The following is a 22,376-nucleotide window of genomic DNA, read 5'->3' as shown; positions in this document are numbered from 1 at the left end:
GTCAAAAAGCAAACCATGTTGATGGCTAATAAAGTTTCAGAATAGGGGCCCCTAAGGTTTGGGGCCCCAAAGAGCTTTGCGGGTGTTAACGTTGGGGCATGCAGGAATTAAGAGTTTTGGAATAGGCGTTTTGCGTTTGCAGCGTCACTACGGCGTCAAAGAAAAGCTGTTATAAATATTATAATAAAATATACAATTTTATTATGAGAAAAGTAATTGAGACTTTCGTGTTTTCGCCTTTAATTACAATTTAGAACTTATTCTATTAGCAGCATGCAGCTTGTTGCGCTTAGTTTTGAGTAACCAACTTTACGCACCTTCACCCAGCCAAGTCAATTCGTGATAGGCCGACGAGCCACGAAATCAACAATTCAATTCGGAATCAGTGGTGTATAATGAATCAAACTTCATTACACATGTTAGTTGAGAGAAAGCGATAACCGCAATCACTTCTTCTAGCGTACGAACTTCACGCATTACCACGAATCGAGCCCAGTTTTGTGCTAAATTAGAGCCGTCGCTTCGATTGGCGCCGCCATGTTTGTTGACGAAGGCTTTTGGGGCTCCCGCTAAATCGATGAAATGGCGTGCCCGACGCAAAACCCAAACGCAGTTGCCGTCTTGCGCATGCGCAGTGGCTTCGACGCTATTTCTTTGGGGACCCAATACGTTTGAGGCCCCTATTCTAAACTCTAATAATTGCTGGGGTTTTACGTGCCAAAACCACGATATTATTGGGTGGCATGATGCAGTGGGGGACTCCGGATTAATTTTGGCCACCTCAGGTTCTTTCACGTACACCTAAGTACACGGCCGGGTGTTCCTGCATTCCGCCTTGATTGAAATGCGTCCGCCGTGGCCGGGAATCAAACCCGCGTCGTCCAGCCAGCAGCACGACACCTCACAAGTTAAGCTAACAAGGTGGGTGAAGTTCATGTGACGTGGTGCACTGATGTCATCGTGGCAAACATGTTTCGATATTAGCAGAATGAGTATCTGCATCCATGATGTTACGGGCAAACCGTAATTCGGGCACGCACACACGCACAGAAACGCGGCCGGCTCAGCCAGCTAAAACACAGCCTTCGAGATTTGCTTCTACCCGATCAGAGCCACCACTGGAGCGTCGATTAGGGCGCCACCTATAGCCCAAACAAAGCTAAGTCGCAGATTTTCAGTAGCCCAAATATAGCTACATAGCCAACTCGTCCAAGTCGACGCCAAAAAAATTTTCCCGTAGCCCAATTTGGCTATATATAGCCAAACCTGGCAACACTGCCTGTTCATCCACATGAATTGCTGCCGCCTCGAGAAAGCAGTTTGGGCACTTGGGCGACACCGACAGCGTGGACGCTGTGATTTCCGCTACGGACAGTTACGAGAGCTTGGATGACTGTGTGCCCGTAACAAAGCGTAAACCAAAGCGAAGACTCTTCACGGCTTCTCCTTCAACAAGTAAGGTAACTGTAATTACTGCACGAAAACCCTCCGTGCACACAATTTTTTGCACCTGTGGAAGCTACGGCTATTGACCCTTTTCGCGGAGCAGTTTCTAGTAATCTGGCGAAAACTGCAGACGGGTACCTTCCCAAACCCGTATATCCTACACAAATGGCATCCTGAGGTGCACTCTTCCAAACGCAAAAACTCTGAAGGCATAGCGACCCTAAATCACATGCTCTGGGCTTGCCCAGTGCTAAACGGTCTACATGGGGACAAAGAGTCATGGGAATCCTCCCTCCATAGCCAGGAAGAACAAGCCCAAAAACAAGCCATCTGTCAAGCCCAGGCCGCCGCCGGAAGCCAACTGATTCCGGCCGACGTCTAGGGGGGAGGTAGACGGTGAAAGGGTGAGCTGCGTCTCACCCCGATCACCCATACTCTCTGACGGGTGCAAATAAAGTGCTCTCTCTCTCTCTCTCTCTCTCGAGAAACGAGATGGCGCTTTCGGCGCCGCGGCATACGTTGCCTCAGCGAAAGGGCACGAATGCGAAACCATTACCGCTTCTGCCCTGTTTCCGTGCGATCAGCTGTCGGAAGTGCAAGTGAGTGTTCGCTCACGTACTGTGCTCCATTCATGCTGCAAAATGTGGAGCGGTGGACTGAAGACGTCTGCAATAGTTTTGAATGAATATGTGTGTCCAAATTCACGGACCGTTGCTCCATACTGACGGCCTCAGTTGCGGGTCCTTCTCAATGTACGACTTTCTTGTGGACAAAAAAAATCACTTTTCACAAAAAATCACAAAAATTCATGTCAGCGTGTATAACTAACCTCCAAAGACTTCAACCCGGGAACGTTGGCAAGAGCGAGTACTGCTCGTTAAACAATGAGAAAAGGAGTAGCGCCGCTTCCTAGCATAGTATAAGTTTCGCGCACGATATCTACACACATCTACCCCAACTCGCACGCAAAGTTACGCACACTCTATCGCCAATGTATTAAGAATATGTGTATGGGCGCACACTTGAATCAATGCGCCAAAGTATGGGTAACAGCGACTACACCGACATACCCGCTATGGTTGCTTAGTGGCTATGGTGTTGGGCTGCTAACCACGAGGTCGCGGAATGGAATCCCGGCCACGGCGCGCGGCCGCATTTCGATGGGGGCAAAATGCGAAAACAGCCGTGTACTTAGATTTAGGCGCACGTTAAAGAACCCCAGGTGGTCCAAATCAATCCGGAGTCCCCCACTACGACGTGCCTCATAATCAGATAGTAGTTTTGGCACGTAAAACCCCATTATTCTTTTTACTACACCGACAGTACACGAATGGTCAAAGCTACAAGCTCTTACAAAGAACAGAACAGCTACGTTGCAAGCCTTGTTCTAAGCAAGAACAAATCTATTGCAACTGAGCACACCCGCGAGCGATTAGGCAGAAAATAATCAGATAGTGACCGCATCGACGAATTACTTGCCAAATAAAGAACGAAGAGCAAAGCACACTGACCCTGATTCAATTCCTAAGCGGAAAGCTTCGATAACTTGGAACACATTTTCAGCCTCGTTTTTAGAACAAGCACCATATACGCTGCTCCCGCAGTTTGGACAAAGCTTAATGAGCTTCGAAAGCGCTTTTACATGTCTTCTGAAGCTGTGGCGAAAGCTTTGTGTCGACCACCCAGTCAGCGTCTACGTTATCTCCCGAAACCGAGGTTTCCTGAGCCACACCGGGCGTCATACACATCCATTGTAAACACGGAGGCAGCGGAGGCAACTGAGGCCAGCAATGGACGCGTCACCACGTGATTAAACATGGCAGTGCCCACGGGATCGCCGCGAAAAGGGTCAATAACCTAAACCGACTGAACTGCCAAGCCACATCTCTGTCACTTGAGGCCCTGGTTCCGAACCAGATCAAAGATGTTAGGATTAACGCCCATGAAACCTCCTCGCTAGACACTTCACGAACAGCAGCGCACTGGACATATTGAGCAACGTCAAAGTGTTGGAAGACATCAATGTACGCTACTATATAACATATACAGCAATGACACGCTGGCAGGTGTTGTTTATGAGATCGACGCTTCTATCACCGATGCTGAGTTGCCTATAAGTACATTTCACGTTATGTCACGGCCGCAGCCTGCCGTGCTGGTCCTCCAACATAGATGACGTCAGTGCAAGTCATCTATACTAATCAAGCCGACGACAGAGAGATTCACGCATTTCACAAGTACGATGCCTAAGCAACTCGCGCTGTGTAAAGCGTGTCTTAAAAGGAGACAAGTTACCATAAAAAGTTAAATTCAGTCATTTTCGACAAACATGCAGTGCGACTTCTTGTGCCGCAGCATCTTCAGTGCCGGAAAAAGCCAAACTACACGTACGCGTGCCGGCGCGCGTAAGCTCGCGCCCACGCGCCTCACGCATGCGCAAATGGCGCGGGAAAGATCGTACGCGTCGAGGCGCGGCGCGAGCGCAGATATCCAATGTTTACGCACGCTAAGAAATAGCGTTGTCCAATATGGCGGACCCATGGCTCCCGCTTCAGCGTGAATTCTCGTGATGGCTACGTTCTCACTCGCGTTGATCGCCAGTAACTATTGAAATGAGCTTTCGCTTTCTCTAACCTTACTTGAAACGTTAGTTATGAGCGCATAGCGCCTTCAATTTCTGAGATCGTTCTGCGATTCCGGCGCCCGTAGGCCTAACGAGACGCGTCCGCATAGCAACAGCAGGCTAGAGGAGTAGGTGTGCGGACCGACCCATCTGAAGCGTAGTTCAGCACGTCTGGGCATTATGACGCAAAAGTGGGTGGCGCTCTGTACAGCAGTGCTCAGCGGCGCATGTCGTCTGATACTATAGTGACAGACGGTGCGCAATAAATAAAGCACGCATAGTGAAAAGCTGTCATCTGTATCCGTCAGTTTGTGCAACGAGGAAATGCAGGTCTCTGTTATTGTGTGTTTGCAAGTTCCTAAAATATGTTGAAGATTCTACGACGAAAAAGGTAGCGGCATGGTTAGCGGAAGCTCATCTCCAGTGGCGAATAAGTTCAGAGTGATTTCTTCGCTTATAACTACAAATCACGGGGGCCTAAAGCAGCTTTGTTCTCGGCGCCGACAAGAGCAGTAGCGCACACCGCTGGTGGGCGAAGGACGCCTTTAAGAACAGTTCCTGAAGCGCGCTTTCGTCTATGTTGTCGACTAAGGAAAGGTTATCAAGGACGCAATAATATGCTGATTCCGCTCTACTTTATAATATTGTTACGGGGAGAATATATATAGAATGGATATATTTACAGGGTAAGGCGCACAACGCTGCAGCAATCGTTCATGGGAGCGCGTGCACACCAGAAAAAACCACCCGTCGTCGTCGTCATCGTCCAAGCACCGACCACAGGATCGCCGCTCGTGACATTACCCGCCGGCGGCAGAAGCACCGTCCCGGTGCAATTAGGGCCCGGGCCGAGAGTGGTACGGTTTAAGACGCGAGACATGGACTATGTCACTCGCGATTCTTGCAGAGGCCAACGTAGGATTTACCGGAGCGATTTCATAGGTCACATTAGTGACTTTGCGTACGACGCGGTAAGGGCCAGCATAACGGGAGAGAAGTTTTTCGCATAGGCCAACGCGACGTGACGGGAACCACAGCAAGACGAGCGATCCTGGAGGGAAGTTCACCTCCCGGTGTCGGCGGTCATAGAGACATTTTTGTTTGAACTGTGAAGCCGACAAGCGATCGCGGGCAACCTGACGGGCGATGTCAGCACGGGCAAGAGCATCACGAGCATAGGCAGAGGATGTGTCTGCGTGAGCATGAAGTATGGTGTCCATAGGTAATGGTGGGTCGTAGCCAAACAGTAGATAAAAAGGTGAATAGCCAGCTGTGTCGTGACGAGAAGAGTTGTAGGCGAAGGTCACAAAAGGCAAGTTAATGTCCTAGTCTCGGTGGTCCTCAGACACGTACATAGCAAGCATATCTGTGAGAGTACGGTTGAGGCGTTCAGTAAGGCCGTTTGTCTGTGGATGGTACGCAGTGGTGAACTTGTGATTGTAGCGAAGAATACGAATTCCATAGAGGGTCACGCTCTCCAGCCCTTTCTAGTGGGTCGATCCCTCCTGCGATTTCCTCGAGAAACGCCGCTCGTGCTGAGAGCTCGGACCTTCAAACAAGGGACGGCCCAAACGGCTGGTGTCTAATAAATGCCTTTACATATTATATATATTGCCACATGGTGTGGCACAGCAAGGGGACCGAGAAAGAGGAGAACGAGGTTCGCCTCGGCATCGCGCGTCGACGCTTACGCTTCGTAAAGTGCAAATGCCTTGATAATCACTCAGCGTCTACTACAGCAAGGTATACGCGACAATTTCGGTGGAGGTGCTGGGTACATTCAACTTATGCAGGAGACCCCACTGGGCAGCAAGAACACCGCCCAACAATTGGAACTGACTCCAGTTCACCGCATAAGCCGGCGAATCCGAGGCCTCGCCCCAGAATTTGGAAACCTCCAGGAAAAAGTGATGACTGCGACCACTGCATGCAAACACTACGGAAAGGGTGACACCGATTTACCTGACGCTGCTGAACCCCAAAGTGCCCACGGCTTTTCATGGCGACACATTTGAAGACGTGGAAGATTGGCTGGCGGCGTTCGAGCGTGTAGCTGCGTTTAACGAGTGGGACAACACCGAACTCAGGAACGTCTACTTCAGCCTCCAGGCTGGTGCTCGCACGTGGTTTATGACCCGCGAAAGTGCCCTGACGTCATGGCCCGAGTTCCAGCGCAAGCTACTGGAGAGTTACTCTAGCCCCGATCGCCGGGAAAAAACGGAGCGAGCCCTTCAGTCACGCGTTCACAAGCCCAACGAGAGCGTTACGATGTACGTGGAGGACATGACGCGCCTTTTTCAGCGTGCCGATCCGAACATGTCGGAAGAGAAGAAGGTGCGTCATCTGATGAGAGGCGTAAAGGAACAGCTCTTTGGCGGTCTTGTTCGGAATCCGCCCAAGACTGTTGCGGAATCCCTCACCGAAGCCACCGTGATGGAGAAGACGCTTCAGCAACGGTCCAACATGTACAACTGACAAGTAAATGCCGCCTGCACTCCGGATACGCCGGTAGGCGTCGGGTGCGACGTCGCCTTGCTTTGCGAGCTGATTCGCTCAGTGGTTCGCGACGAGCTGCAGAAGCACCACGGTACGTCACCACCTCCAGTCAGCTCCCTCGCCAGCGTCGTACGCAACGAAGTACAGCAGGCACTGGAGGCATCTCTCTCCAGCAGTGAAGCACCGCCTCTGCCAAGCGAGTCCCGGCGCAAGACTTACGCAGAAACATTGCTGAGCCCCGCCCAAGCGTTCGCCCCTACTTACGTTGCGTCGCCAGTCGCGTTGCAAGCGGCGCAAGCCGCTCCAACAACTCGGCTACCGTATACTTCGACGACCGCCGAACACCTACGAGGAAATCAGAGGTTTGGCGAGCACCCGATCGACGACCGCTGTGCTACCACTGCGGCGAAGCTGGCCATGTGTATCGGGAGTGCCCCTACCGACGACTCGGACAGCGGGGTTTTTCTATCGACTCGCCTCGACCCAGGTTCGGCCAGAGGCCTCCCGGCATCGCAGAATTCTTCGACCAGCAGCGCAGGCCGGGCACATCCCAGCAGCAGTAATGCTCACCCTCACCGCGATGATATAACCCGGCTCGCGTGATACCGCCTCGAGGACGACGCAGTGGCGATCACCAAGTCCACGACGGTAAAACTGACGTCAGCGACCTTCCGAGGCGAGGCCGCTGATACTCGACGCGCTGAAGACCTCGTATCGTCCCGACCGCAGAACAACGAAAACACGATGACGCCAGAACCAGTTCCCGTGAACAAGATTTCAGTGGACATACCTGTGTTGATCGACGGCAGAAAAATGAATGCACTTATAGATGCCGGCGCCGATTACTCTATTCTTAGTGACAAACTGGCGAGCGTTCTGCAAAAAGTTACGTTACCCCGGAATGGGGCACCAGCTCGTACGGCAGGTGGCCAGGCCGTCACACCGCTTGGCTTATGCACGGCCAGAGTGGAAATTAGCTGTGCTGCTTTTCTCGCCACTTGTCTGGTGCTACGCGAGTGTTCCCGCGATTTAATTCTCGGAATGGACTTTCTCCGAGAATATGGCGCCATCATTGACCTCCACGAGTGCTGCATCACTTTCTCGACAAAGAGGGCAACAACGCAGACAGACGCCATCGGACACAGATCCGCACTTCGCGTTTCGGACAACAGCATCACGAAACCGCCGCGTGCGAGTGTTATGGTTCCAGTCAAATCCGACGCGCTAAAAGATGGTGAAGCCATTGTAGAAGGCAACATTTCTATGTTGCTGACCCAAGGTATTTGTGTAGCACGAAGCCTTGTTGAACTTCGTGATAGCTAGGCAGTGGTCCTCGTTACCAACTTTACCTTTGAGCATCGGCACATTTTTTTGTGGCACTGCCGTCGCCTACACCGAACAATGAACGGACATCATCGAATGTTTTGCTTCTGAAGTGGGCACAGACGACGGTTCGCTCAGAGGCATCGATGTAAACTCCGAGCTATTTGGACGGCCAAAAGTGCGCACTGCACTGCAGGAACTCTTGAATGAGTTCCACGCATGTTTCCCTCGGTCTACTAAGGTAGGCCAAACGCCAATAACGAAACACCGAATAATGACATACGACGACGCACGCCCCATCAAATAATCGCCCTGTCGTGTCTCGCCGAAAGAACGTTAGGCAATTGAAACCCAAGTCAAGGTGATGCTAGATAATGGTGGCATTCAGCCTTCGCACACAGTCCGTGGTCCACCCCGGTCGTTCTTGTCTAGGAAAAAGACGGAACACTTCGTTTCTGTGTTTATTATCGACGCCTCAATGACGTTACCAAGAAGGACGCGTACCCGCTACCACGTATCGATGACTCTTTAGACAGGTTGCGGCGAGCGAAGTATTTTTCGTCTCTCCATCTAAAGAGCGGTTACTGGCAAATTGAGGTAGGTGAACGAGACCGCGAAAAAACTGCTTTCGTCACTCCATATGGCCTTTACGAATTCAGGATGCTTCCTTTCGGCCTCTGTTCGGCACCAGGAACTTTCCAGCGAATGATGGACACCGTTCTCGCTGGTATGAAGTGGCAAAGCTGCCTCGTCTACCTCGACAACGTGGTTGTTTTTTCGGCGACATTTGACGACCACCTGAAACGACTGCGGCAAGTTCTCGAAGCCATCCGATCGGTTAACTTGACCCTTAAGCCTCATAAGTGTCATTGCGGCTACAAGGAGCTGATGTTTCTGGGACACGGGGTCAGCGCGAAAGGCGTTAGCCCCGATCCCGCGAAAACTGCCGCTGTAGCCACGTTTCCAACACCGACCGATGAGAAAGGTGTCCGACGCTTCCTGGGCCTTTGCGCATACTATCGGCGTTTCATCGAAAATTTTTCGAAGATGGCGGAGCTGCTGACTCGCCTCACGAGGTACCATGTATCGTTCGTCTGGACCTCAGAGCAAGAGACTGCTTTCACCGAGCTTCGACAGCGCCTGGTGTCGGCACCAGTTTTGGCCCACTTTGGCGAGGAGGCGGACACGGAAGTTCATACCGACGCTAGTAACGTTGGTCTTGGTGCGGTGCTTGTACAACGGCAGGAAAACATTGAAAGAGTGGTCGCCTACGCAAGTCGCACACTATCGCGTGCAGAGACGAACTACACCACCACGGAGAAAGAGTGTCTTGCCGTCGTATAGGCGCTGGCCAAATTTCGACCTTACCTCTACGGCCGCCCATTCAAAGTTGTAACCGACCATCACTCGTTATGCTGGCTTGCAAACCTGCGGGACCCTTCTGTACGACTGGCACGGTGGAGTCTACGTTTGCAGGAGTACGACGTGACCATGGTGTACAAGTCGGGCCGCATACGCGAAGACGCGCTGACGCACTCTCGCGTGCCCCTGTTGACACTATACCGACCAAGACATTGAGGACGACGGCGCTTTCCTTGGGGCCGTAAGCGTTACTGATTTGTCCACACGGCAGCGTGCAGACGACGCACTAAGACCTATATTCGAACATCTAGCAGGAAGAAACCCATCAATACCCCGGCATATCGCTCGAGGATTGTCATCTTTTTGTTTACGACATGGCGTCTTGTACGAGAAGAACTCCGCTGCCAACAACAAGACCTACCTTTTGGTCGTTCCAGCAGACCTCCGTGCCGAAGTTTTGTTCGGCTGTCATGACGAGCCTCCGTCTGGCCATTTGGGTTTAACGCGAACACTTGCTAGAGTGCGCAAATCCTACTACTGGCCGAAACTTGCCGATTGTGTTAAGCGGTACGTCCAAGCCTGCCGTGAATGTCCGCGCTGAAAGTCGCCAGCTGTGAAGCGTGCGGTATTGCTGAATCCGATTGACCCACCTGGCAAACCTTTCGACCAGTTAGGCATGGATCTTCTGCGCCCGGTTCCACTGTCATCTTCTGACAACAGGTGGATAATCGTCGCCACAGACTATTTAACCCGGTATGCTGAGACAAAGATGCTGCCTCGAGGCACAGCTTTTGAGGTTGCCCAGTTCAAGTTTCATACGTAGCATCGTCCTACGGCATGGCGCCCCATCGCACGTCATCACAGACCGAGGCAAAGCCTTTACAGCACAGCTCATTGAAGACGTTTTTAAACTCAGCTGCTCGACCCAGCTGCACGACCAATTTTGAAGTAGGCTTGCCCTGTGTGGGATACGTTTTCTGATATGCATGTTAAACACTAGAAAAATCCGATCCGTCGCTGCAAGGTTCGTCTTGGGGAGGTACAACAGCTTTTCAACTTGGCGCGTGCGCACTTTCCGCAGGCTGCGCCCAGTGCACGCTGCGAAAGAACAGGGCATTCCCTTTACTCTTGCTCCCTCACACTGGGCGCGTGTGCACTCCACGCCGACGGTGCAAGGGTGTTTGTACAGAGCGGTCCACTGTTAAAGGGCACACCGGAGCGCGTGACCTCTGCTCGGCCCCACCGCCGGCCGGCGGCTGCAACGAGTTTCGCGCAGGCGCAGTGAGCGCTATGGGCGGTGCTCTTTGGTCGTCTGCAACCGTGCGCTGCCGAGCTTCGGATAGTAGCGAAGCAAGCCGATCACGCCTTGTTATCCGGTGACTGCATGGTCACACACTGACAGCCAGCCGTTGCAAAGCTGAAAGAAAATTAGACGAGGCAAAATATAAACTCGCAGATATATTTGCCATTTCAACTTACAAGACCAACATGATAATTTTGTTTTACGGACGTCTCTTTGTGGTACAGCTATATTAAAGAATATTTCTCCGTGTGTAGTGACCTTCCCATTTGTACTACGATTCTAACAGTCGCTAAAATTTTACTTTCTTAAATGCAACAAATTCCATTAGGATCGGTCCAGGGCACGGGTCCAGGGGTTATCTCAGAAAAGCGTTGCCGCGTTTTACGTGTATTTGAATAGGCCGCGTCGGAGTTGGGCCCGAGCTAAAGCTCCCTGTTAAGGCGCGGGCTCGCAGCTACGTCCCCGAGAGGTACGTAGCTGCGAAGGTATGCCTAAAATAAGATTAAGCATCGATTGCGATAACAAATTAGTCGACAACAATTTGAACTAAGGATAGTAGTTTTGTCGGCCGTATAAACTTGTTAACATTCGCTTACAACTAAATTAACAAGCACGGTGTGATGCGTGCACAGCTAAAAATGAACACATCTCGCTCGATGACCGCGGAAACGAGCTTTCAAAACGCTGGGGTGAGGAGTCACGGCTAGAGCAGCGAGAGAATTGACCTTCGTGCCGTCTCTTGCTTTTCCACGCGCAGATCGCTTTCAAGACACGGCGCCCGCACGGCCGCTGCCGGTTTAACCCCCACCCCATACCTCGCGCGCGACAGAAGCGCCCTTTCGTCCCACCTTTCTCCCTCGCGTGCACGAGATTGAGCCGCAATCGTCGGCTTTCACTCGCACATGCAGCGTACGACGCGCGGTGACGACGTTACCGTGCTTAGACTTTATACGGAACATAACAGTGACGTCCACGACGACGTCCATGACCACGTCCGCAGCAAAAATGCGCTTGGAGTGTCCATATAATTGCTATCGCAATAAAAGAGTTGCCGAATAGACCGCCTTTTCCTCCGCACAACCAGTTTCTCTCGGAGCAAGTAGTGTCGCCGTCTCAGGCCCGTCTGCACACTACCCCTCACACTTTCCCTTGCGTCATGCACAGCGTACACCCCTCGCAGTGATCGTACATGCAATCTCATAACGACAATGACGACGTCGAATTTTCGCCTGTAGACAACTTATAATTGCTATCGCAATAAATGAGAAATGTTGCGATGCACTGGCGTATACACTTTTGAACATATCATGCAATAAATGCAACAAGGAAGGCTATGAAGGCATTCAATGCGAACTGAAGCCATTGTAGCGCAAATACACGCGGAAAAAATAGCAAGGACAGGACTGTCCTCTCGCCCCCCCCCCCCCCCCCCCCCAAAAAAAAAAAGTTTTAGTGAATTCAATACATACCTCTAAATGCCGTCTGAAGTTGCTTGTACTCGTCCTGCTGCTGGATTTGCTCTGCTTACAATGCTTGAACCTGTAGACAAGCTTCTTTCCGTCTGGCGTGCTCCCGACATAGTCGTAGTGATTTTTCAGGTCTGCAGATACATGGTGACGCGGCGAGCAAACCAAATTGGCACTTTCTACTGTGCTCTCATCCGCCATTCTGCACGTCCCCTTGACGATGCGGGCGCGTTAAAGGGACACTAAAGAGAAACCGGAAGTTGAGTTTTAATGGTAGATTATCCCATCACGATCACAGACACGCCATTCTTACGGCGAACAGAGGTTTAATAAGCGAGAAAATAGCGAAAAACTGAAGGATAGGTGCTGACGCCCCTTCGAATTTCCCGCACTACACGTTCGTGACGTCGGAGATCACAAACGCAGCCCGGCCGCGATTGGTCGAGAGCGATTTATTGCTGTTAATAAAACGCAAAATGAAATACACCTTAAATTTACTTAAACAGCATTTGCCAACTTTTTAAGCCGTTTCAAGCGAGGACGTACACGTTTAGCGCAAAATTAAACAAGTAATAAATAAAAATGGCGTGGCGCTATGTGCGGTCGTGATAGTTTCGTACTTTCATTCTTGCTCCATGCATCATCGCGCTATAGACGGTTTCATCCAGAGCCCACCGCGCTCTGGCAACGCTGTGCGCCGCATCTGCGCATGTTTTTTTTTTTTTTTTTGAACATTGAAAAAGCAATCTTGCGCAACACGCGCAACACGAGACACGAATTGCGGTACATTAATTGAACATTAAATTCAATTCAATTCACTGAAAATTGGATTTTTTTACATTGAACAGTTCAATATCAGGCCTATGCCTTGTAGCAGGACCACGGATGGCACACACGGCTGTGTCACGACATGGAGTGCAGCTATGGTGGCCCTTCTAGCCACCATAGTACAGCCCTACCGCAATTCGTGTCTCGTGTTGCGCGTGTTGCGCACGATTGCTTTTTCAATGTTCAAAAAAAAAAAAAACATGTGCAGATGCTTACAAAACCAACGCCCAAGCGCAGCTTTGAAGCATTCATGTAAAGAGCACAAACCCGCCGTGGTTGCTCAGTGGCTATGGTGTTGGGCTGCTGAGCACGAGGTCGCGGGATCGAATCCCGGCCACGGCGGCCGCATTTCGATGGGGGCGAAATGCGAAAACACCCGTGTACTTAGATTTAGGTGCACGTTAAAGAACCCCAGGTGGTCTAAATTTCCGGAGTCCCCCACTACGGCGTGCCTCATAATCAGAACTGGTTTTGGCACGTAAAACCCCATAATTTTGTAAAGAGCACAGGGGCAGACTTTCTCATTTTTTAGTCACAATTAGCTTGCATGCGCGGTTCTAATCATGACTGAAATCGAAAAATAACAGTTCGGTTATTTTTACGTTTATCAAAATTTCTGAGGATCGGGTCATGTCGCGGTAACCAGAACAATACTCCACTCAAACCGATATAAATTCGTGCCAGGGGAACTCTTAACCGGTAACCAGAACAATGATAACCCGATCTTCAAAAAGGCGAATCAAGATAAATCAATTGTCTAGTGTTGCGCACTAACCGGAACTGAAAACAAGTCGTTCGGCCGGGTTGAGTCCCTGGTTAAAATTACTACTGCGTTTTTCAATGATAAATCTACGCGCAGAGCGAAACATTAAGAAGCAGTCGATACATCCTTACATTTAGACGGCTTGTTCAGGTCTCTTGATGTCCACACAGCATACCTCTCGTTGACGGCAGCCAAGGACCTCTCAAAAAGCTTAAGCTCATCGTCTGACTTCAGGTAGCCAAGGGAGTAGCCGTCTTCATGATGATGTAACCCTTGGAGGTACTTTTCGATCACCTTCTGTCGGTCAGGAGGCTCGCTCATCGTTGCATTCCGCGATTTCAGAAGCGAAACAAAACAACGTACACCGCGAATATGATACGCGCGCCAAGTTCTCGCTCACGTGGAATGAGCTGATCCGAACTGAGGCACCTCACACCGACCGCGCCGCCAAGCAGAGAAAAAAAAAGAAAATGGTGATACGTCATCGAGGCGAGGCCACGTCATCGAGGCGAGGCCCCGCCCCTGCACGGATTTGCTTGTGAAAACAGTCGCACCCGTTCAAGGATGGGTTCGTGTTGTGTCGTGCCTAGGGCGCAGCCTTCGCTCAGGGACCAAACTCCTTTCGAAAGTGTGAACGTTTAGGTTCCCTATCGAGGCTGACAGGAGGAACGCCTGGAATGCAGCGGTGCGCCGGGACAAGTGGCAGCCTACTAAGAGCTGTCAGATTTGCTCTGCTCACTTCATCCAAGGTACTTTACTACGTGGAGTAGCAGGACTGGTATAATGCGGAATAATAAAAGTCCTACTGCGCGATTGTTCTGGCCGTATGTCGTGTAACTCACGCGAGAGCAGCTCGACTCTCGCCCCGAGCTTGCCCGCTCGTCCAGTTTCTTGCCTCGGCGTAGATCGCCATGCTACCAACATGAGTTTAAATTATTGTTTAGCGGGTGCCATGCTGCCGCCGTTTTATTTTAATGTGTTTCGTATCTGGGGCACAAGTGCACTTCTGCAGCTTTACTACCCTAGGTACATGTGCGCATTGGTTTATCATGTTTAACGTCCCAAAGCGACTTAGGCTATGACGGACGCCGCAGTGGAGGGCTCCGGATAATTTCGACCACCTGTGGTTCTTTAACGTGTACTGGCATCGCACAGTACGCTTACCTCTAGCATTTCGCCTCGATCGAATGCGACGGCCGGGGCCCAAACGGCGTCTTTCGGGTCAGCAACCGGGCACCGTAACCGCCGAGCCACCGCGGCGGCTTGTGAGCATTCGTATCGGTATCGCAGAGCGGAATCGCAGAAAAGCTAGCGATTTCCGTGCATGCATGTAGGAAGTTTCGGCCACATTCTAAGCATTTACGAATTAACGGAGGCCAATTATGGATTGCAATCTCGTGCCCAACACTACAGGTTTCATTTTGTTAGAAGTGTGTTAAATTCGTGAGCATTTAAGTTAGTCCCATTTCAGTCGACCTATAGGCTTCTCGCACTAAATGACTTTTGAGAATGTACAGTTATTTGTGAATGCATATTGAAAAGCAGAAACAAGGCATATGACGCACAAAACATGTGCATGTACACATGCATGCACAGCTTACCACTTCATCCTCCATCTTGCAGCAATAAAAGTGCCATTGCGAAATGCAAAAACGCGTGTGTGCTTGTGTTGTAGTGCACGTTAAATAACCCCAGGTGGTCAAAATCCGCCTTTTTCATTTTCCTGTGCTGCCCTTTGCCGCACGCCGCTGGAAACGTTTTGGAAAGGTGCCGGGGATTTCGCCGGTTGGGTTGTGTACCTGCGCCCATGCTGAGTGCACATCGGGTGGGTGTTTTGTGGATCGCGAATAATTATTAATGGCTTCTCCGGGGCAGCATGTCGTTCCTGGAAGTCATGTAGCACTCACCGACTATGTATATACATATAGGGTGAACAGGACTGAGTGCGGCGCGCTGTTGTGTTAACAGTGCGGCCGAGTTTGTTGTCGCTGACTTGTGCACTTGCATCTCACCTTTTTTTATTCTTTTTACACATTCTTTAGACATTTCGCATAAATAAGAAGTCTTCGAGCGCGCAGCCTTCCGGGTCGGGTATAGCAAACTGGTGCACTTGTTTACATCGACATCTACAGCCACAGATCGTTGTTAGCGTGAAATATTTGGGAAAATGTACATCGCTGATATGAAAGAATGTCAAAACGTAGAATAAGACACACAAATCTGCGCATACTGAGCCGCGTTATTCCACCGTGAGACGAGTCAGTATGAGCCACTTTAATAACGGCGACTGTGATCCAGTTACATATATCGAGCTGTTCATTCATTCTCGCTTTTCTTTAACTTCATCATACTTACAGTTTGCGCGTGTCATAAAGCATTATTAGAGAAAACTGTGCTCGCATAAGCGCTCACTTAAAGGCCGTGTTGTTCTCCCGCGAAAACGCGGATGCCATCGATGACACCGTTGGTATATAACTGAGCGAGACGGTTGTTTATGCTGCTGTACCGAATGCACCGTCTCTCGTTTCGCGTTTGACGCATAGAAAGACAGTACATCTGAGGAATTAAGAAATGTGTCAGCATGACAACAGACCCACCCATCTACGTTGCGAATGCGACCGGCAGCCTACGGGAACGGTGGCGTATATATATATATATATATATATATATATATATATATATATATATATATATATATATATATATATATACCGATGTTGGCACAACCGTTGGGCAACGCGCTCTGTTCCCGCTTGCAGATTAGAGTGTTTTAGCAGAGCGCTTGCTGTCCGCTCCGCTCAGACCGGCAAATGCTAGCAAATGCCACACAACCGCTTAGCGGGAATGCTATTGCGCTTGCGCTCAGCGCTCATACCGGCAGCTGAACGAAGACTGCATCCCTCGCTCCGCTACAAAGCCGACTGAGCGGAGCGTGACAGCGTGTCTACTTGGCCTCTTCGTCGTTTTGCAGCCGAGTTGATAGCGCGTCGCTGGCGTCTCGGCAAGACGCGCTTATCAAATGCGAATTCTAAGCAGCAGTTCCCTGCAGTATCTTACAGCGTGAAATCTGAGCGGAGCGGAGCGTAAGCGGCGCTCTGCTAAAACTAGAGTGTTTTAGCTGAGTGCTTGCGGTCCGCTCCGTTCAGACCGGCATGTGCTAGCAAATGCCACACAACCGCTTAGCGGGAACGCTATTGCGCTTGCGCACAACGCTCATACCGGCAGCGGAACGAAGACCACATCCCTTGCTCCGCTACAAAGCCGACTGAGCGGAGCGTGACAGCGTGTCTACTTGGCCTCTTCATCGTTGTGCAGCCGAGTTGATAGTACGTCGCTCGCGTCTCGGCAAGACGCGCTTATCAAATGCGAAATCTACGCAGTTCCCTGCAGTATCTTACAGAGTGAAATCTGAGCGGAGCGGAGCGTAAGCGGCGCTCGGCTAAAACTAGAGTGTTTTAGCTGAGTGCTTGCGGTCCGCTCCGCTCAGACTGGCATTTGCTACCAAATGCCACACAACCGCTTAGCGGGAACGCTATTGCGCTTGCGCACAACGCTCATACCGGCAGCGGAACGAAGACCGCATCCCTCGCTCCGCTACAAAGCCGACTGAGCGGAGCGTGACAGCGTGTCTACTTGGCCTCTTCGTCGTTTTGCAGCCGAGTTGATAGCACGTCGCTCGCGTCTCGGCAAGACGCGCTTATCAAATGCGAAATCTACGCAGTTCCCTGCAATAGAGTGTTTTAGCTGAGCGCTTGCTGTCCGCTCCGCTCAGACCGGCATATGCTAGCAAATGCCACACAACCACTTAGCGGGAACGCTATTGCGCTTGCACACAACGCTCATACCGTCGGCGGAACGAAGACCGCATCCCTCGCTCCGCTACAAAGCCGACTGAGCGGAGCGTGACTTGGCCTCTTCGCCGTTTTGCAGCCGAGTTGATAGCGCGTCGCTCGCGTCTCGGCAAGACGCGCTTATCAAATGCGAAATCTACGCAGTTCCCTGCAGTATCTCAGAGCGTGAAATCTGAGCAGAGCGGAGCGTAAGCGGCGCTCTGCTAAAACTGTCTAGTATCTCAGAGCGTGAAATATGAGCGGAGCGGAGCGTCAGCGGCGCTCTGCTAAAACTGTCTAGTATCTCAGAGCTTGAAATATATGCGGAGCGGAGCGCAAGCGGCGCTCTGCTAAAACTGTCTATTGTGTACGCGCCGTGCCAAGCGGCGAGCACTTAATTTCAAATCGCTAAGACCAGAACTGAACTATAAAATCAGTTTTCTTCGTGCTAGCTGCTTACTTTTCAGTTCAGGTCCGCCGGCAGCGGGTGCACGAACTCGACGGCGCCAGGCCCTAACCTTCGCTGAACAGGATCAACATTGGCTCAAACTTCATGCGCATGGCTTGCTGAGGGTTGACGCTTGTGCATTTAAACTTCATCGGCATGTTATTACTCACTTTGAGCGCGATTAATTATATGTACACACGAAGGCGTTGCGGCTATCGCGTTATCGGTTCGACGGCCGATCACGTGGGGTTCGGTCTAACGATGGTCGGTTCGCTGATATTATCGGTGCCGTCGACAAGAAAGCCCGTCGCAGTGCGACAACTCGAGCTCGTCGCTTGCGTCTTGTAGACCTGGTATGATAAAATGGTCTCAGCGGCACACTGTGCTTAATAGTCGGCCAATCGTTGGCGTGAGCGTCTTGTCGGTCTCGTATATCCACCCAGTGTTACTGCGCCTGACTTCCCAAGTACGTGAAGTCAGGCGCACGCTGCCACTACCAGCATGCGAGGACCGACGCTTCAAGAAGTCTTCGTCAGCAACATGATGTTTTTAAGTGCCGTCCAAGTGTAACGCAGTGGTTTATCGATAAATTTACTATAAAAGCCATCGATGCAAGGCGGCAACGTGGTTCCCTGCGCAGTCCGAACGAAGCCCTCGCCGCTTTCTGTTTTAAAGTAGAGTTGCAGTCTTACGCTACGTAAATTTTCAGTACCGCACCGACGTCGAGCTACCAGTGGATTTTCAATGCGCGGCACACGGCACGAGTGTTTGCAGTAGCGCGCGTCCAAGCGCTTTTTTTTTTTTTTTTTCTGAGGACTTTCCCCTGAGATGAGGCCGCGCGGCCGTGCGCGCGATTAATCCGCCAGGGCAGGGCGAATGCGTCGTCGAGCCCTGAAAAAAGGCGGAACCCTCCACTACGGCGATCCTCATAATCACAACTGGTTTTGGCACGTAAAACCCCAGAAAGAAGAAGAAAGTGTCATTAAATTTTTTCTAGTTTTCGGCAGTCCCATTACGTGCCTTGAAGACAACAGTCTGCGTTCATTGCATGTCCTCACTAATATGCTCCGCTTGTTGCTCCGGTGCTGTAGCTGAGGGAAGGTGTTTGAAGCCCGACGAAAACAAAAAATGTGGTTGATCCCTCTTATATAGGAATCGGTATAGAACACGAAAGTGAAACGTGTCTTCACAGAAGTAGTGTAATGTTTATTGCACATTGATATATAATGTCTATTGGTGTTTTGTGGCTAAAGCGCCCTTAGGCGTTGATGCACCCACGCTGACGCCTGGTGGCACGTCTCCTCCATCACGACTACCAACGTCGATGACCATGAGCAACCGTCGTGCATATGGAAGCTGCACTACGCTGCACACGCTAGCACAACGCGAAAGACGAAGCACGTAACTGACACACTAATACAACGCGCAAGACAAAGCACGTAACTGAATCGTCACCGAGTCAAATCAGCGCGTACAGCGCGTCGTAATTGCAGCCTCCGCGATCAACTTCAGAAACATTTTCACAGCTAATTGCGGAGGCCACGCTCCGCTGTGCTGAGTACGGTGAACGCCACCTAGTAGTGCTTCTGCGAGAACGCGTTGGTAGTGCTTCTTGATGCCAGCGTCCCTTCGAATGCTGGCATCGAGGCGTCGTAGTGCTGAGACCATCGAAGCGTTCACTGTCGGTGCGCGTTAGTGTCATAATGCAGTACTTCTCTTTTCTGCTCGTAGGCGGCGGCACCGCCCCGAGCAAAAGCGCGGGTACACGGAGGAGTGTTAGATATATAAGGCGCGTCTGTGTAGCTCTCTGCAAATGCGTTTGTGGCGCAATGGGTTAAACGCTCGGCGATCTATCGTCGCGGACCGAGAGGTCGTGGGTTCGATTTCCAAATTTTGCATGTTTGTGGAACTTTTTCTTCTGGTTTCTTTCTTTGTATTATGTTCGTGTACCTTGTAAGCTGACGTATTTCCGTGACGGAAATACGTCAGTGAAGTCTTGGTGGACCCCGGCATAAAACACTTTCGTGTTAAAATCGCACGGCATCATGGTCCAGCGGATCGGGCAGCTCTCCGCCTCTAAACATCAGCTTTTGGCTATTTTGCTTTGGTGCTAAGCGCCTTAAAGTATAGTCGCTCGTCATCTGGACAATATTCACGATGTAGAATCTGTTCATCACAGATTCCACCGAGCAGTGCAAACATCGACACGCCGGCCTCACGTCGCGCACGCCTTCAAACAACATAGCCGGAAGTGCTTCTAGCTTTCCTGCCGGAAGTTACGATGGGGCAACCAATCAGCGGCAAGCGAGGTTTCTTTGTAAACACTAAAACCGTCTAATCTGTAGATATAAGCACTATAATCGCGCGCGCCTGTTACGCTCTACAGTGTTGCAGTGTTTAGTTGCGTGGCTCAAAAAACGTTGACTTCGCGGGAAAGAGCCAGAAAATGCCTCGTGTGTGTAGTGTTGAAGGCTGTATTAACGGCGCAAAGTGCTTGCTCAGGGGCAGCGGCAGTGTTGACGCGACTGTTTCCTTTCAGGTGGTGCCGCGCGATGAGCACCGGCGTTCGCAATAGCTCAGTGCTCTGGCGATGATAAAACGGCAAAATAGCCAGAGAAACCGATAGTGTGCTCTCTGCATTTCTCGCCCTCGGATTATGTATATAATCCTGCCCTCAAAAAGTACCTCAAAAAGCGCGCGCTCGACCAATGGCTTGACGAGAGACCGCGGGTCATGCCTGCGGGATCGCAACAGACGCCAATATATAATCTCGGAGGTAGGGCCACGTGATTTAGGCTTGTAGCGGCCGCCGCGGCTAGCGCTCGCAGCCGTACCCTGGTGTAGAGAAGGAATGAGGAAAGGGGCAGAAAGCAGCTTCTCGGCTCACGCGGCAGGTATCTTCTTAAGGAGAAATTGTTCCAACCAGGGTTGCCAGGTTTGGCGATTTCTCGCCAAATTGGCAACTTTTAGTGGCTCCTGGCGACCGAAAATCACGCTTGGCGACTTGGCTACTTTCTGGCTACTTTTGGCGGTGGTAATTGGTACATGTGGAGTCCGAATCACACTCCCCTGGCGGTCCAGTGTTGCCAGGTCCGACGAGGCAGCGTAGCCAAAAGCTAGAGAAGTTGTAGCCCAAATGTAGCCAAATACAAAAAAGTGCAAAAAAATTTCGTAGCCAAATATAGCCATTTTTATTTGCAGTTTAATTTGTGTGCACATTTTCACATTCGACTACGGCAATCCTTTTTTTGCACAAACCGTCGTAACGAAATGTCCGTGTCGCCGTGACGATCGGCCCTTGACATCAACAACAACGACATCATGCTTGCACAGAACCATGGAGGAAGGAAAAATATAGGAGGGAGCATTACGTCACGCAACCAGCCTTGGTAAGCGAATGCTTCGTGTAGCGAGCAATGGTGGCCCAACACGCGACCTCTTGCGTCGAGATCACGGAGAATCGAGATTTGCCGAGACGTTTGGTTACCAGTGTTTTTTATTCGGTGCGCGCTCGGCCGGCAGCTGCTCACATGCAGGCAGGAAAACGTTTTATTGCGATAGCAATTATATGGACACTTCAACCGGATTTCTTCCGTCGGCGTCGCCGTGAGGTTCCGTATAGATAAAATCTTCGCCGCGCGCCGTATGCCCGAGCGGAAGCGTGCGGGGACGCGTGCTATCACGGAGAGCGAACGCATTCAATCTCCCACGCGCAAGCAAGGAAGCGGGAAGCCAGCGCCGGAGGGAGCGGGGGGGGGGGGGGGGGCGCACATTTACTCTGCCAACAACCGCGCTCGTCGCTCGCCCGCACCGTCTCTTATCTACACAGGGCTCTGACCTTTGTATGCGCTGTGCATTCGCCGCTCAGTTTCCGTTGAAGCGATCGACCGCACGTATACCTTCGCCCGCTGCGGCGTATGCGCTTGCTGCCAGCGTTTTGACAGTCGTTGTGTGCAGTCATTCAGTGTGATCTATTCGTGTTTGTTTGTGCGCGCTCACACCACGCTTGTTCATTCAGTTATTAATAGTCGGGCCACATTTTCCAACGCACGCTACACATGCAATGCTGCCCGGATCGGCAGTGCAGCACTACAGGTGTGTCCCTTCGCACGCGCTGCCCACGGGAAGCGCTTCTCATTAACACCACCGTTTCACACGCGCCTTCTCGTGCTCATCGAGTCTCTTTTCATGTCGGTTACTTACGCCGCAGCACACCTGCTTACTTAATCAGCTCATGTTTACTACAATTCATATTGCTACCAAAGCCGCTCACCTTACTTCGTATGACATTGCTGCGTTGCTATCGCATTCATTGCTTCGCCCTTAGGGCGAAACTGTGACATTTTTTTGCTTGTTCTGTTTTTATCCCCTTGGTTTTGTTTTTGTTTATTTCAAGCGTTTCAAATGGTTTCGAATGGGTATTGAAAAAATCAACCGGGAGGACTAAAACCTACCGCGCGCTCTGACGTTTTCATCACGTGTTGGGCC

The sequence above is a fragment of the Dermacentor silvarum genome, chromosome 1 (assembly GCF_013339745.2).
Source record: "Dermacentor silvarum isolate Dsil-2018 chromosome 1, BIME_Dsil_1.4, whole genome shotgun sequence".
In the NCBI taxonomy this organism is placed as follows: Eukaryota; Metazoa; Arthropoda; class Arachnida; order Ixodida; family Ixodidae; genus Dermacentor; species Dermacentor silvarum.
Note: the sequence above shows the minus strand (reverse complement) of the source record.